A 6,177-nucleotide genomic window follows, 5' to 3' on the forward strand; every position below is an offset into this window, starting at 1 on the left:
ATATTTTAAATATTAATGCAATTTATATTATTTCACTTTCAATCTGAAACATTTTATGAAAGCCTTGAAATTAATATTTAGCCACATGGGTGGCTGTAGCTCAGGTGGCAGAGCAGGTCAGCCACTAATCTGAAGGTCGGTGGTTCGATCCCAGGCTACCTCCTAGCTGCATGCCAAATATCCTTGGGCAAGATACAAACTAACCTGGTGGTGGTCAGAGGGCCCGGTGGCGCCAGTGTCCTCGCCTCTGTCAGTGCGCCCCAGGGCAGCTGTGGCTACAATGTAGCTTGCCGTGGATGTGTGTGTGAATGACTGAATGTAGTGCTATACAAATTTACCATTTAAATTATACAGCTTGATCATGGCTGACAGCAGCTGTCCGATTTTACATGGAAGCAAACAGGGGTGATAGTAAAGAGGGGCATGATGTACACCAGACCATGTTTCCAAAAGTTGATTATCTTCATCTGGATGTAGCGTTTTCAGTGGGAGAAACGTTTGGTCACTCATCCAAGTGACTTCTTCAGTCTCAGCTGACTGCAGGTTTCCCCAATCTTATAAACAGTACATTTGCACAATGACTGAAACCAGCCCACTGAGGAACAATGGGCAACTGCATATTTTAATACAACTTTTTGAGACTTACTGGAGATTTCTCTCTGTGTAAAACGGATGTTGGTCGGTGGAGCAGCTATACAAAGTTTGCTTTTCTTCATGTCAGAGTTTTGTTGATCAGGTGTGTAGATGAAGGACTCCAGCAGCTTTTTCCCAGCAAAGCTCTACCCGAGCTCACCACGATGTGTAAACTGACTCCGGCTCCACATTAAACTGTGCCAATGTCATCAACACTGCTACTGTTGTGTTATCAGTGTTTCTGTTCAAATCTGGGGGCTGTGTGGGCTTAATGTTGCCACAGATTTTATTCACACACTATTTAGGAACAGTATAACAGAGCCATGCATTAAACGGAGCATTGAAGCAAAGGATTTGTGTCGAGAAGTTTTTATAATCAAATTATTCGAAATATTTAATGAATCATTGCGGCCAGTGCAAACAAAAATCACCATCCCTCTGAGTGCTGAATTTACACAAATAAATCCAAATTTTAATTTAAATTGTGGGCTGAGATGCATTGCAGCAGTATGTATGCGCCTTCCCGTGGCTGTTCTCCTGATGAGACCATGCACATGTCACGTTTCCACATCCTCCAGGTTGCAATCTGCCCTCTATCTATCTCCCCTTCTTCTATCTCTTTCTCTCGGCTATCTCTGTAAATGAGTGCATATATGGCTGGAACTAACCACTGTTTTTCAGGAGTAAGCATGGTCCAGAGAGCTCCCAGGAGGTGCACCTGTTCTCTAACCTGCAATCAGTGATAGTACCTAAGCCCAGTCTTCTACACCACCTGTTCCCAGATTTTTGATTTACAACAGTGGTATTGCTGCTCAGGCAATTTATGATTCAGCAATTTAATTTACTTGTTTGTTTTCTTTTAATGGCCAGATGACCAGTGCTTACCTGCTTACCGCTCATTCTTCGTAGTGAATCCTGTTTGGTGTGCCAGCTAGAAGTCCATCCCGAATGTCTGCCTAATCTACTCTCTCACACGCTCTTCAGAAATATTTTGGATTTTCTCTAAACCGTACAGGCTCAAATATATACACACGTCTCCCACTAATCCCCTTCTTTCGGCTTCTCCCTTTAGGGGTCGCCACAACATGTCATTTGCCTCCATTTCAGTGTGTTCCACACACACATTTCAACCTATTTAGAGTTATTTATCCATCTAACAGTGTCTCAGAGGCTGTCTGTGATTTTGAGTATGGATATATAAGTATGGGAAGCACAAATATTTATAGTTTGGAAAAAATGATGTAATTCCACCTGCTATTTATAACTCTTGACCTTTCTCCCTCGTTCTCACACATACACGCAGTTTTGCACAAAGGTAACAGTCCCAGACCCTGACAATGACTAACAGGAGGGACAAGGTGTGTCAGATTTTCAAAATAAAACTTTATTAGAATATTAGTATGCTTTAAAAATGTGAAATGTTCAAAATGAAAGCCCTCAGTTACAAAAAACAAATCTGTGTGATTTTTTTTTTTAAATACAAGATAAGTATGTTTTTAAAATAATGTAATTTTGTTGCCCTAAGTCACAGCAGACAATACATTGGATGAAGTTTGAGCAGCAGTAACTATCCCTAACTATTATGCAACAAATTACATAGTCTTGTGACCATGGTTTCACACTCTGCGAGTGGAACATATCTTTGTTTGGTTAATAATTTTGATGCATACTTAACAATATTCCAACCTGACAGGTTTTTCTAAGTAATTTTTTCTCGCCAAAACCTTGTCTTGATTCAGAAAGTAACATCCAACTGCAGCAACTTTCTTCATATAATGAAATTCCTGAAGCTAGAATAGTGGTGCCATTTCAATTGTCTTCACGTGTGCTCCCCAGACATAGCATTTTAATTTAAATTATCACTGTTATCTAAGTGATACAATTGTATAACTATATTTGCATATTCCCTCAGATTGATATCTTTCTATGTGTTTGATCCCTGTCAGAGGTTGCAGGTAAAGAGCAGATGTCTAGCTAAACAAATTAAGACACATGTAGCAGATCTGAGTTTATGTCAAGATCTGCTGCAGCAGATGGTGTGGAGTGGAGAGTGAGAACCCAAATGCAGACCATGGAAGCAGGGAGTAGCTTTAACAAAAGACAAGCTGCTTATTCAGGCTGATTGACAAACACAAAATAAGAAATCCAACTAAACACTTGGGACACAGAGACACATAGTTAACAGACGCTCCAACAAAGGAAGACAAAAAAATACGCTGAGGGGTGACAAGGGGAGTGGAAACATGGGACCCAAGCAGGAACGAATTAGTTGCAACGAGACAAGGGAAACAAAACTGGCATAATGCACATGAGACAAGGATTAAGGATGAAACACAAAGAGAGGAACATAGGAAAAGGTAAGGGAGACGAAACACAGAGTCAGACAGGGACACAGAAGGAGATCCATAACATAGAGACAAAATACTAAGGACATGATAGAAAGGAAAATGCTAAACAACCTAAAATAAACCATAATCCGTCGAGATAAAACATAATCAAAGCCAGAAACAAAGAAAACTAAACTAGGAAATATAATCAAGATCAAAACAACAATAAACAAACAGAATAGAACTATGACAGTTTAGACTTGGGCCTAAAAATATATTCATCTGTGTTATAAAAACATCTTGCACAGACCTGCTAAGCCTAAAGGCAAGAGGGTTTTGTTAAGCTAAAAATGAGAACAGCACATTTATCATTCTACTTACAGGAGATTTATGGGAGGTGAAAAAATGGCTGGATTTCATTTGTCTCTTTAGTCATTAATCATATTATGCATTAAAATGCTCAAGGCAAGATGTAAATATATGATATAGAAATTACTGTGATGCAATTTTTCCTTCTACTTTTTTTTTTTTTTTTTTTTTGGCTGCTGCCTTTAAGGGTCACCACAGCGGGTCATCTGCCTCAAAATTACCGTGTCTCTATAATCCTCCCTTTTCACATCAGCCCTCTGCATGTCCTCCTTCGCTACATCTATGAATCTTCTCTGTAATTTTCCTATTTTACTCCTTCATGCCTGCTAACAGTATATCCATTGTCCCTGCTCGGGATGCCCAAACCACCCCAGCCTGACCTTGTCTCCTAAATGCTGAGCTGCGATGTACTCAATTCTTTTCTGTCAGTTCTCATCAGTCACCATCAAAATCTTAGCATTTTCAACTTTGCAACCTCCAGTTCTGCTTCCTGGTCACTGCCATCGTCCAAACCATATGCCATAATAGGTCTTACTATCATCTTGGAAATCTTCCCTTTCGCTCTTGCTGCTATCCTCCTGTCAAACCCCTCTCCACCCACTCCACACTGTCAGCATGCTCTTCTTCCTCTCTCATATGCACTCTCTGTTGCTTTGGAGATTTGACCATGGATATTTAAATTTTTCCACTTTCAGAAATTCTATTCCTTGTACACTTTTGTGCTGCTTTTTGAAGGTGAGATGCTGTGTTAGAGTAGTTTGCTTTTATGGTGTAAAATTTGATATGTCCCTGCGCGGGATGCCGTGGTGTCCACATCTATGTTGTATGTATAGTCTGAGGAGACATGCTGCACGTGACTGATTATGCCTCGCAGGTATAATATTATATAGCGCTAGATAGTGTAGAGGGAAGACTCAAACACGCAGCTAACAGGCCAAATAGACGGCATAAGACCGCACAGCCAACTCTGTGTTCTGGGTTTAACTCATGACTGTGTCAGCTTATACAGCATCTGCCTCCTTATGCTTTTGTTAGTTGTTATATATGTAGCCATTCTGTGGTTGCACCATGTATGTTTAAGAATAGTGCTAAAGGGATGTGTTAAATGTAGCAAGAATTGTCCATAAATGGTCCATAAATGTTGGGAATGAGATCAGGTTTCTTGATATGAATCAAAGCAGCAGGCTGAAGACAACTTACCACAATGCTGTTCACTGAACACTATCGACCTGTTTCTTTCAGTTCACTCAGCACCTCCATACAAACCTTTTTTCTATTATAAAGCTTGAATTCAAAAACAGGAAAATTAGTTTGTTTTTGTGTAAATACAGAACTGGTTTATTCACATGAAATACCCCTGAATATAATGGTAAACAGAGAGTTTATATAAAAGGCACATTTGCAATGATTAAAATTACAGCTAACTGTCCATGCTACGATGGACTGCTGTTTTTTGCAAGCACACCAGTGTATTTTACAAATCATTGCAATCCTCAGTGTCCTGCACTGTTTATTACAAAAAATAGCAAACAGTACTGAATACAAACTAAAATATGTAATATCCATAAAAAATATGCATTACTGTAAGTGAACCACAGTTTATATCACAGAGACTTTTTGTTTTGTTTACGTTTGTTTATGTTTTTAAAAGATTTCACTCAGTGGTTTTCTGAGGAATCAGCAGACAACCTCAACACTGAAAAGAGCAGATGTGAGGCATGTGTCTGTCTTGTCTACAGAACCTTAAGTAGCACCTTAAAATTTTAAGATTAACCACAAAGCTTCATTTATTCTGGATACTATTTAGTTTAGTTAAAAAAATAATAATATGGATAAACTGGATTTGCAACACAGGCTGTCAGTGGCACACAATGCAAAAGCAAACCAATCGTTTCTCACATCAGGCCAGCATCAGAACAACAGTTTACTTCTGCTCAAGCTGAATAAAAGGCTAGAAATTGCTTTTGTGAACAATTACATTATTATAGTAATGCATCATTTCCTGGCTGGTCCTGATTCATTTTCCGAGGGGCTAAATGGCCCGTGGATGAGGTCAAAGGAGAGTGAAGCAGTAAAACCACTAACCCAGTTTCTCAGGGCCAGCCATACAGATGTATGTACAAAGCCAATTCCAAAAGGTCAGGATATTGTGTTAGATCTAAATAAAACAGAAAGTAATGATTTATACATCTTACAAACCCATATTTTTATTTGCAATACAATATAGGACATATCAGCCCTTTAAACTCAGAAAATGTACCTCTGTAAGAATGTTGGCTCATTTTGAGTTTGATGCCAAAAACATGTCTCAAAAGGGTGGGACAGGCAACAAAACGCTTGAAAAGTAAGCGGTTTAAAAAAAAATTAGCTGGGTTAATTGGCAACAGGTTACAAACATGACTGAGTGTAAAAGAAGCATCTTGGAGCTGCAAGTAAACATGGTCAGAGGTTTGTCTATCTACAAAAAAAAGTCTTCAAGTTGTGGAACAATTTCAGAATAGATATTGTCAGTGTAAAACTTTGAATATCTCATCATTTTCAGTAAGTTAATTATCTGTTGTGCGAAGAAGGAATCATATGTGAACATGACCCTAAAGTACCAAAGCTAAGATAAAATGGACTGAGGTAAAGTGAAAAAATTCAGAACACTTTGAAATACGTTTTTGGAAACATGAACATACATCATGTCCTCTGAGCTAAAGAGGAAGGAGGAATATCAAGCTTTTTATCAGTTGAAAGCCTGCATATCTGATGGTCTAGATATGTATCAGTGCCTATGAAATTGGCATCTTGCACGGCTGGAAATGCTTTATCAATCCTGAAAGATATATCAAGGTTTTAGAGTAAT

This window comes from Neolamprologus multifasciatus, chromosome 7 (assembly GCF_963576455.1).
Source record: "Neolamprologus multifasciatus chromosome 7, fNeoMul1.2, whole genome shotgun sequence".
NCBI lineage: Eukaryota > Metazoa > Chordata > Actinopteri > Cichliformes > Cichlidae > Neolamprologus > Neolamprologus multifasciatus.